Genomic DNA, 11,551 nt, shown 5'->3' with positions numbered 1-11,551 from the left:
TTGAGGCAGTGGAGGGGGAAGAGAGTCAGTGAAGGCACCCAATTGTGCGCGTGTGTGTGTGTGTGTGTGTGTGTGTGTGTGTGTGTGTGTGTGTGTGTGTGTGTACAGAAGGGGGAGTGTGTACGTGTGCCAGGATAAAGAGCAAGAATACCTCTCAGTGACTGGATTAACACCTCTCATGTAGCACAGCACTCCTGAAGCACACCCCCATCTTAAAATGGCAAGTCTCTCTACTAGTTATCAGAATTAAACCTGAACAGTTAGCCAGATGTGTTAAGTTTTCTGTTAGTGTGACAAAATATCCAAGAAAATCAGTTTGTAAGGAAGGGAGAGCGCTTGGCCCATGCTCTGATTTATAGTCGGATCTGCCTATTGTTTAGGGTCTGTGTTGAAGCAGCCACATAGTTGTGGAGTTGCTGACCTCACGGTGACTCGGAAGAGAAAGAGAGCAGTGTTGTGAGCCCAGCATAATCCTTCATGAGCTTATCTGCAGTGCCCTAGTTTCCGTCTCCTAGACTCCACCTCCTGAAGGCTCTGTCTCCAGCGTGTGTCCTCGAGGACTTAGGACCAAGCCTTCAATACAAGGCATCTTGGAGGACTTTGGGATTCAGTAGCATCTGGCATTCAGTCATGGAAAAGGGTTAAATTAATGGGGCACCATAACTGCAGTGGGGTCTCTGAAATCTAATTGAGGAGGTTCCTGATGGAATGAAAGTGTGAACTGATGTCACTTCACTGAGTGTTCATCGCCTGGCTCTTTCCAACCTAGTTATTAAAATGATAAAAGTAGTGGTGGGTGCTCTTGATCTGTAGCTGCCATTGCCGTTTGGCTCCTTATGTGACACTTGGTTCCTGGGAAGTACAAACCCTCCCATTTCTTCCTGTTGTTTGAGACATTTCTAGATTGTCCCCATGTTTGCTAAGAACCGCCAAACCCATGTTGAGTGTTCTTGTCCCTATCTGTCATGCATGCTATGAAATGGGAAACATAGATACCAGTTAATCAGTTCCAGTTCCCTGACAGCTGATGAATTAACTATGGGAAAGCACACAGGTTTCAGGGGGACTCGAGTCCATATCCCAGTCAAGAAAGAGGACAGTTGTTTTGTGTCCCTTGTGCTTTTACCTAGTCCTCCCTCCCTTGCTGGAGTGAACATGCTAGGACTCTGGTCTCATACAGATTGAGTCACAGAGTGGGAACTCCTGTCTTCCATCTTCCACCAAGAAGCTGTTACTGCTGTATGTACCTGTTCTTCATCCTTCCTCTATGGTTCTGTGGTACTCTGTGTACTGCTGTAGAGATGTAATTTGTGCATCTTCTTGACCTCTGTTTGGATGGTATCCGCTTTCTTAGCTTTAATGAACATCAAGCTACTTCTCTATTTTTTGGACTTAACGGGGCATATAGAAGATCTGTTTTACCTTCATAAGGCTTTTAGCCGTTCTGCTGTTTTGTATATTATGCCAGCAAGCTGGGTGAGCACCAGGGATTCAGTTCTTTACTAGCTGTGCTTGTTGACTTGCTAAGTTCACTTATGCTCTTGGATATCCATAGTGTCTCATTGTGGTTTTAAAATAAGCATTTCCTTCATAAATAATATGTAGTTACTGGCCATCTATTTATCTTTTTTTTTTCCTTTTGGAGTATCCAAGTCTTTTACCCTTCTCTGTGGGTTTGGTGTGTTTTCTGTACACCCCAGCCTGGTCTAGAACTGTTGAACCTTCTGCTTCCTGCATGGTAGAGTAATTGGTATCTATCACTATGACTGAACACTATGTGCTAATATTTAAATTAGGAAGTATCTTCTGTTGAGAAGTTTAAAATTTAATAGAATTTGAATACAAGAAGTTCCTGTACTGTTGATAGATATTTTTCCCCCCTAAATAATCTCGTCTCCCTCTGTGGAGCTTTCTCCAGCGTGTTTGTTCAGACCTGTGCTTTGCCAGTAATTGGTCTCCAGTTAGTTGTCCTTGTACGTTCCCAACCCACTTCTTTCCTAGCATGACTTGTAAAAGGACTCTGTTTTCTTCACTGACTTGTCTAGGCACCATTGTTGAAAGCCAGTTGTCCATATACATGTGGATCTATTCCAAAGGAGCCCAAACAAGTCTATAAAATGACAAGTAAGTACATTTTTAAGAAAATGCTCAGCATTTTCAGCTATCAGGAAAATGCAAATCAAAACCACATTGAGATTCCATCTCACCCCAGATGTCATGAGGAAATCAAAAATCAGCAAGTGCCAGTGAGGCTGCAGGGAAAACCCTCACACGGTGTTGGTGGGGATGTAAGTTACTGCAGCCGCTATGGAAATCTAAATAGAGGTTCTCAAAAGCCTAAAAATAGAACTAGCACATGACCCAGTCACACTGCTGCTGGGATATACCCAAAGGAATGGAAGTCAGTGACAGCAGGGACATCTGTACACCCATGTTTATTGGCGCTCTCTCAACAATAAGCAAACCATGAACTCGGCCTAGGTGTCCAGCAGATAAATGGGTAAAGAGAATGTGGTGTACACACACAGTGGAGCATTGTTTAGTCACAGAGAAAAAAAAACATGTCATTTGCAAGGAACTGGATGCAAATGGAAACCAGACCATTTTCCCTTCCACAGAATGTAAATTTAAAAAAAACTAAGGAGAAGAAATAATAGAGGAAGGAGCGAACATGATTAAAGTATATTATGTACACATATGAAAATGCCATATTGGAACTCAAGATGTACAATGGCTTATATGCTAGTAACAGTTATAAATGAGCTGGGAGGGTGGCATATACCATTGATCCCAGCACTTGGGATGCAGAGGCAGGCAGGTCTCTGTGAGTTCAAGGCTAGCTTAGTCTTCATAGGGAGTTCCAGAACAGCCGAAGCTCAAAGTGATGGGCATTTCCCTAAGATGCTTAGCATGATCCCTTCTACTCAACTGCTCCAAGCTGACAGGATTACCTAAGCCTATTACCTGTGACTTACTATACCACCTGGACCCTTCTGTATCATTTTCTCTCATCTTTGAAGATAAATCTGGTCAAAATTGTATGTTCCAACAGTTCTCACATCTAACTGCTCTTGTGTCTCCTTTCTTTCCATTGCCTTTGACCCACATTTCCATGGGCGTGTCCCTGTCTCTGCTCTGGGCATTCTCTCTTGGGCCATTCTTCTGTGTATTCAACATGGTGCTTGTTAAAACCTCCCATAGCTTCATGTGTGTGTGTGAAGTCTTCAGACAGGTCACCTGGGCTCCACCTTGTCCTTGACGAGTCCCCAGGGAGACCTAGAAGAGTGTTCTTTTCCACCCCACGTAGCATAACCTTGTGAAACGCACTCTGGACACCACCATTGCTGTGCCTCCCTGCTCTGGCCTGGCCTTCCCATGTCTTCCATTCACCTGTTCTCCTTCTGGGCCCCAGCCTCTCCCACCTGGAGAAAACCTTCCCAGATCCTTCGCTTTCCTCTTTCAGAGCAATTCATCTCTTCCTGAACATTCAGTCTTAGGTTTCATCCGTCTCCATTGGTTCCTGGAGAAGCAGATGTTGGGTGAGGATGCTTTCTGATCCAGCTCTGCTGCTTGGAAGCTGAAGGACCTCTCTGTGCTTCACTGCCCTCATCTTCTCATCTTTAGGGTGCAGTTTTGTGCAGCCATGATTAATGCGTGCTCCTTGGTGACTCTGAGGACTTGTCTTTGGAACTCTATGATGATACCAATGACTTTGCCATCCTCCATCTGCCAGAGCGGGTCGACGCTCTCTTGGGTCTGAGCCACCAGGACCTGGTAGGATGCTTGGAGTGCAGTTATATACCGTGAACTTGATACTGGACACACCATGTACAAAGAAGATTCTAATTAAACTGTTTCTGACATCAGCGACTCAGCCCCTTCTGGAGTTCACAGCCCTGAAGTTGCTCTGGGGTGTGGGATTAGGGTGTGTGCTTTGTCCTGTTCTGAGTGCTTGAAGCTGAGAATGAAAGGGGAAATGGAGTGAGCTTGATAGTCTCAGACTTTCCCCCATGTTGTTCCCTGCCTGCTGATGCTGGTTCTTGGATTTGTAGGTTCTTTCCTAGTTATGGGGAATTTTTCAAGCTGACTTTAATGAGAGGGTCTCAAAAAGCCACAGGGAAATCTGGTGTGTTCTCAAGTTAAACACAGTATCTCTTCTTACTTCATTTTTGATCTGTGTTTCTGAGCTGACTTGTGTAATTACATTTAAAGAACTTAATATCAAAGATGTCTGTTTTGATGTTTGCACCACTGACTTTTTCTTTTGCCAATTAGAAGCCACTTTCAAGACTTTGACACATACAGTTTAAAGAGAGTATATGTATTATGTGTGACTATATGCTCCTAAAATACACATATATCCCAGGCTGGAGAAGTGAATTAAGCGCTTGTCAAGCAAACATGGGGACCTGAGTTCAGATCCCCAGCCCCCAGATAAAGGCCAGGGTCTGAGGTGCATGTCTGTAGCCACAGCAACACTGGGAGTAGGGGGTGGGGGTGGCCTAGAGGTACAGAGACGAGGGAACCCTAACTAACCAGTCGGTCTGGTTGGAATGGCAGTCTCCAGGTTCTGTGGGGGGAAAAAAAAAACAAAAAAACAAAAACAAAACCTATCTCAAAAAAATTAGGTGGATTCATAGAGGAAGACTGAAATGTTGACTTCCAGCTTGGATGTGCACATGCATGGGCGAGCATGCGGGCGGGCGGGTGTGTGTGTGTGTGTGTGTGTGTGTGTGTGTGTGTGTGTGTGTGTGTGTTATAGCTAATTATAAAATGTTTTAAATTTTTACTTCCTTGGCCACCATTCCGTGCACTAACCAGAGATATTAAACACATTGACACACATTATAGTCACTGCCTTCTTTCTTCATAATTTTCTCCATCAAAACACACTGTGTGTATTTCCTAAACAACTAGCTCCGTCCACCGGGAGTCTACATCCCAACTCAGTGATTCTATTGTAGGGATCCTGTATGTGTCAGGTCACACAGCGTTTGTCTTTTTGTCTCTCAGTATCCTCCAAGTCCATCCTCATAACCTTGAAAGGAGTTCTTTGCTTTTTGAAGCTGGGTAGGATTCCATTGTACAAGAAATAATTTTATTTGGTCACCATTGCTGGATGTGTGGGTGGATCTGACTTTGCGGCTGTTGTGAGTAATGCTTCTGTATGATTGTACAGGTGAATATTGCATTTCTTGTCTTAAATTAATTAGAGCCTAAGATTTCCAGATCCTTATATCCTGACACATCTGTTATTTTTATGGATTTTTGTCTTTCGTCGTGTCTGACACAAACGGCAAACAGAAAAATGCCGTTTTTCTCACATGACCTTTGGAGCATTACCTGCATATAGAAAACTTCCACTTAGAATTTAAAAACTACAGACATATAAGCCCCACAAAAGTTGAAGAGGCAGAGACCGAATGTTAGCCACGCCTAGAATCCTATCTACTCTGTAGGCTGAGCCACAGAAGGACGCAAGCTCATAGCCTGCCTGAGTTATGGTGTAAGTTCAAGGTCAGCTTAGACAGTGTAGTGAATTCCCTTCTCATCAGAAGAAGAGAGGAGGGCTATGGCTGTGGCTCAGTGAGTAGTAGTTCTTACTGTGCAATCACAAGAACCTGAGACCTCCACACCCACACAACAGCTTCCCCCGGTCAGCTGTCACTTGAGATGACGGCAGGGACAGGCAGAAGGCTCATTGAAACAGCAGCCCCAGGTTCAGTGGGGAACTCCTGAGTCAGAAGTCAAGATGGAGAACCTCAGAGGAACATAGCTGAAAATCACTGTGACCTACATGCAAGCGCATGCACGCGTGCGCGCGCACACACACACACACACACACACAAACACACACCTATACACAGACGATTGCAAATATATGTATTTATTACACACAAAAAGAGAACGATTACTGTCACTAAACAGTCATCATTCAGCAGCACAGTGCAGTTGCTCTTGCAGTCACATAGCTGGCAGGCGGCCTCAGGAGCCAGCATCACCCTAGCAGAGTAAAAGTGACTTCCACCGTGTGCACATTGCATTCATACCACCGAGTCAGAAAACCACAAGCACAACTTGGGGACCATCAGTAATGTTCTGTTCTCCAGATTCTCATGGGTCAGTGCAGAGGCCATAGTAGGGCAGATAGCGCTTTACTCCCCATCCCCTGCAGTGTCGGCACTGCTGTTTCCTGAAGGCTCCCAAGGCTCTCCCAGGTAGTCCAGCCATCTGTGGCGGCTTGCTTGCAGCATTTTGAAATTTCACTGGTATAGAAACAGTGTCTTCCTGTAGCAGTCCTAAAATTGTAATATTGTTACGAAAGGTATTGACAGTTACAGATGACTTGCAAGCTACAGGAAAAGTGCTTACATACAAACACTGCACAAAAGCAACCCCGGTGGAATTTTGATTTGTTATCTTCTAGTCGTTTTTACTTGGAGTCTTCATGTATTATGTTTTGAGGGCCTAAAGAAGTATAATGAATATAAATGTTACAGAGATGAGGAATATAGAATAACCATTAGCTTAAATGTCTACAGTTACTTCTGCTGGGTGCTAGTATTACCTTCCTGAGTCTCCAGGCTCCTGGTTTAGTTGTGTTACAAAACAAAGCCAACTTTATTTTCTTACTGGGTGCCTTTTTTGTCTCAGTGGGGAAGATGAGATTATGAGTCCCAGTGGGTAGGAGGAGCTAAGTAGAAGGGGTCTGTAACCCTTTCAGAAACTTCCTTTGCCACACCACCCTGTCATCTTCCAACCATGATGCTCTGCGCTGGCCCTACTCACTCTCAGTCAGCATAGGCTGATGGGACCAGAAGGTAGAAACAAGGAAGGAGGTGGGGACCAGGACCTCCGGTTGGTGCTTAGAGTCAAGCCTGCCCCTTGGCTGATTTGGTTGTTCGTGAGTAGCTGTGGCAGACGGGAAGTAGAACATGGAACCAGGGCCCAGCCTGGACAAGTCAGACAGACATCTTGGCTCTGATTTCAGCTGTCTGTATAATGGGAGGTTTCCTAACTTCTCTAATTTCTTGACATAAAGAAGAGGGAGAAGAGATGTACACTTTCAGCTTGGTTCTGAAGTTGTAGCCTAGTCAGGGGGCAGAGCCAGCTTCACCATGCATCTGTTGGAGCCTAATTCTTGGTCTAATCAGTGGATATGAACCATGCTTTGTAAGATGTTGCCGGTGTCGCTTAATACTCGACCTTGGGAGAATTTCTGCTTATTTTCCCTGACTGTCCTTAATCTGCCATAAACATCCCCTCTGAAAGATTGTTCTGCTACTGTGTGTTTCCTCTCGTGTGTAAACATTGAGAAAGGTGGACTAACAACGGAGGAAGTCCAGGGCTGATCGCCTCATCTCTCACCTCTCCCACTCTGCCTCTTTTACCCAGAGCTGTGGCTTGTTTCTACAAGGCTAAAATAAAAACATAACACAAAGCTTTAACAGCGATAGAAGAGCCAGGAGCACAAACGCCTGCTCTTAGGGCATGGTAACTATCGGTGTTAATAAGCGATTCCTCAGGAATGTGGCAGTAGCGGGAACTGCACAGAGAAATGAAACACATCAGCCAAATCCTTTTATTTTCAGATGTTCTTATTAATACATTCTAGTGTGAAAATGTAGCACAAAGACCATAAGCCATTTCTATAATGTAAAGCCGTCCTGTCCTGGAGCCTCACTGCTTTTTGGTTTGGGGTGATTGATGGTTCAACACTGGGTTTAACTTACGTAACTCACAAGAGTGATTCGCTCTTTTTATAAACTCAGATATTCTAGTGAGAAACATTACGGCTTTGCTCCAGTACTGCAGAGTGCCCCGTTGGATCTACAGATCTGTGGCGCCCAGGGGAGTCCAAGGTTTGCCAGGGCTACACAGCACTGTGCTAGAGAGAAAACCTGTGCTTACCAGGGACTGCAACTTGTGTTGCATTTGATGACATTCTATAGTCTGTGGTCTTCAAACAATACTGCAAAATAGCCTTGCACAAACCTCCAATGGTTATCTTAAAAGAAACAATCTCCTTGATAATTAAGCTTCCAGTTCTCTGTGTACTGCTTTAATCTGACTTGGTTTAAAAAACAAAACAAAACAAAACAATTTCAGGGACTTGCTTTCAAAGCTTCCAAACAAATCCTTATTTCAGAAAGGCCACAGTCCATTCATGGCTCCATACATCCCAAGGATACTATTTATAAATGCCTGTTAAGTTTCTTTTTCTCATTGTGCTAATCTACTGCCTAATTGTCTTTGCTGTGGGTCACATGACTCCTCCCGCCCATAACACACGCACTTAAAATTCTCACTTCCTGATTGAGCCATCAAGATTACATAAAGTGTAAATCAGCCTAAATACCTAGGAGCAGCAATTTTCAGAGGGAAATTCTGTCTTCTTGCTCTGTTTCGGTACTCAGCCCTGCGTGTGTGTGTGTGTGTGTGTGTGTGTGTGTGCGCNGCGTGCGTGTGTGTGTGTGTGTGTGTGTGTGTGTGTGTGTTTCCCAAGCTGAGAGACTGTTAGGGTTGCTTTGCTTTGTTTTGTTTTCATCTCTTTTCCTTTGAGATGAATCAGACTTTGCTTTCATTATAAAAAGTAACATGCCAACCAGATAGGCCGTGGGGGTGGTTCCGTTGGAGGAAATCAAAACGGTTCTGATTACCCGGAGAGCCACCCACTTCTTCATGATCCAACAGAAGAGCCCTGCAGCTCGCAGAGGTAACGATTTCTTGTTTCCGACGTGTGCTTGGCCGTGCAGCCTCTCTGCTGGTCCTCTCTCTGGCTGGCTGTGTTACCCCTGTTTTATCAGGGACCTTAACTGTCCCATTTCCTCAGAGGAAACTGAGTAGTATGCACGGCCTAAGAGCTTGGTGGTTGGGGCCTTTCAGCCACTCTTTAGCCTTGCTTTGTGTTGTGAGCTGGTGTTTCTGTGTTTACCCGACTCTGAAAAAGTGCCCAGACTGCTCTGATATGTATTTCGGCCTCTATGGTTGTAGTTTAAGGACTTGATGCTTCCAAATGCTTTTAGCAAAGGAGCCAAGATAGTTCTCAGTATCGCACATGAGGTAATTATGGGCTTGTGACTGTTCTGTAGGACGGCACGAGTGTTGTGGGTTCAGGATTTGATTTCATTTCAAGAAAGTGAGATACAGAGGTGTTCTCCTCACATAGGACGTTATGATATGACTCCAGCTGCAATTCTTTGCTGTAACATACTCCTACTAAGAGTGGAGGAAGGCAAAAGAAAAATGTATGAGACTTAAAAGAGAAAATTCCTCCCTTTAAAGATAGAACTTAGACAAAGCACTGGAAGCATGTTCTGTATATTTCTCAGCCCTCAGTTCAGCACTCTGTGAAACCCTGTAATACTGTAAAATGAACTTGATCAGCAAAGTTTCTGGGGAGCTACATGCGGACGGAAATGAGGTCCTGCCTTCAGTGAAGCACTGGACGAGAATTCTTGCCAATATGGCAGAAGTGAGCAAGGAAGCCAGTCTCTTGAGTGGGAAAGGACGGCAGCGCTGGGTTTGGATTTGGGGGCTTAAAGGTAGTCTGACATAGCAGACCTTTGCTCTTCTGTAAGCGTGTCTGGAGAATACAGCATTTCATGATGGGTCCCATGTGAGCACTGTGGGTTCAGTGCTAAGGCCACCGTCCTGGCCGCCCTGCAGTGTTTGTTCACCCGTGGGCTGTGTGAGGCAGCAGAGCAGTGTGTGCAGCCAGCAGCAGCGAGGGTGCTAATGCATGGTCAGTGATGTCAGGAGTTACGCGGCCGGCCGCGGTTTCAAAACACTGCAGTAAACAAGGTCAGAGTGTCCCCCTTTGGCCGGAACGAAGGCTTGTTTTTATGAGCTGCTGGACAGTACATGGATGAAGTAATTTTCCAAACAAACGTCATATTTATATGTATGTTTTTCTTCTTTCTGAATTAAAAAGAAACAAGTTACCCAGATGAAATTTGTTACCAGTTACATTATAAAGATTACATTTTTGTTTCTGTTTTATTTTTTGTGTGTGTGTGAAGGAAATAATTTAGAATTACTTTTTAAAAATACATTTGTTAATTCTTTAAGACTTTTATACATGCATGTATGTTTTGATCATACTTACACTCTACTCCTTCCAGATCCAACTCCCATCTCTCTACACACACCCAGACTTCCTATCCCCTGATCTAAGAATTTTAAATACATGGTAGATATTAAATCATGGTAGATTTCAGTCACATCCAGTACCAACATGGTTCTCCTCGTCTTCTACTTCTGTTCTACTTCTGGTTTTGACGTGGACAGGTGTCCAAGCTAAAGAAATTTACTGGTGCAGATACTGTACACGGCATGGTCCTCGTCTTAAGGCGTTCTCCAACCTTGAACCTGAGAGTGCCAGAGAGTGGTCTCTCTTGATGTTCATAGGCGCAGTTAGGCTGGCCACAGGGTTCTGGAGGTGACAAGTGGGTGTCCTTTGGGTGTATGTGTGTGTGCCTGTCTGTGTGTAGTGAGTGACAACAGCAGTGAGGTCATGTGACATCCAGAGGTCTCTGTCTGCCCTGGGGATTCCTTGTTCTCAGAAGTGTCTCCAGTAGCTCTGAAATGAATTGTGAACTTGTGGCATCGATAGGCGGGCAGGCGCTTTGGTGTTGCTCCACAGCAAACCTGGCCGTTTGAGTCCAGGCTTTTATAATGAAACCAGGGCCTTGATGAAGCAGTTGCCGGGCAGCCGGAGCACAACCTGCTTGCAGCTGGGAAGCAGAGTAAGTTCTTTTTTGTTTCTTTGGTCGGTCCCTTCTGCATGTTTTTTCTTGTTAACATTGTTAGATCCTCAATACCTGGCAAGCGCCAAGCTTCCTCCCCCCAACTCCCCCACCCCGCCCCTGCCAAGTCATGTGGAAATGGGGGATATAGTTTGTTATGGCTAATTGCTTCATTTCTACCCTCTCATATCTTAAGATGCTGGCTTACTTTAGAGACTAGCAGTATTATCAAGAAGAAAACAGGCTCAGTTGGTCACTCCCAGCCTTTGGCTCTTCTCTCTCAGTTAAGCGGCAGTGGCACAGACGAGTTCTCCATTCTGGAACTCCTTCAGCAAGACAGCCCAATTCACTGCCTGATTCCAGTTAGAGGCAGAAAAGGTATATGTGCTCGGGACAGGTGACTAGGCAGAGTCTCCCCAAACTCCTAAGTGGGAACTGTGCAGAAACCAGTAAAGATGGGGTCACAGACAGGCGAGTAATTTAAAAATCTATAAGGAAGTGGAAAAGTGCCAAGGGACACACAATATTTAATGATGTTTAAAAATTAAAGTTAGGATAGAGTGGATAGGGATCTAATCTGTCCAGAGAAACCAGACTTTTCCTCTGACAGGAGGTTTGTGCCTTGTACAATTGTAGAGTGTGTGTTTTAGCTTTTGGAATACAAAGAGGCATCTTCGCCTCCCCCGGAGCCTGTGACAGACAGCTTGTACCTACAGTGGGCCTGTGACAGACAGCTTATACCGACAGTGGGCCTGTGACAGACAGCTTATACCTACCTACAGTGGGCCTGTGACAGACAGCTT

At 44.8% G+C, this 11,551-nt stretch overlaps 1 long non-coding RNA gene across 5 annotated transcripts in view; it reads left to right on the top strand.

Annotated features, from left to right (window-relative positions):
* Nucleotides 1-11,551, top strand: part of LOC110317414 — a 136,648-nt gene that overhangs the window by 96,703 nt on the left and 28,394 nt on the right. Inside the window, exon 7 of one of the 5 annotated variants that reach the window (XR_003843254.1) lies at nt 2,046-4,682. The exons of the other annotated variants lie outside the window; for them this stretch is intronic. This is a non-coding gene — a long non-coding RNA (uncharacterized LOC110317414). Of the gene's footprint in view, nt 1-2,045; nt 4,683-11,551 lie in introns of those variants that run through there. 5 annotated transcript variants of the gene reach the window in all.

This window comes from Mus pahari, chromosome 2 (genome assembly GCF_900095145.1).
Source record: "Mus pahari chromosome 2, PAHARI_EIJ_v1.1, whole genome shotgun sequence".
NCBI classification, from domain to species: Eukaryota; Metazoa; Chordata; class Mammalia; order Rodentia; family Muridae; genus Mus; species Mus pahari.
Note: the sequence above shows the minus strand (reverse complement) of the source record. Positions and strands in the feature narration are given on the sequence as shown.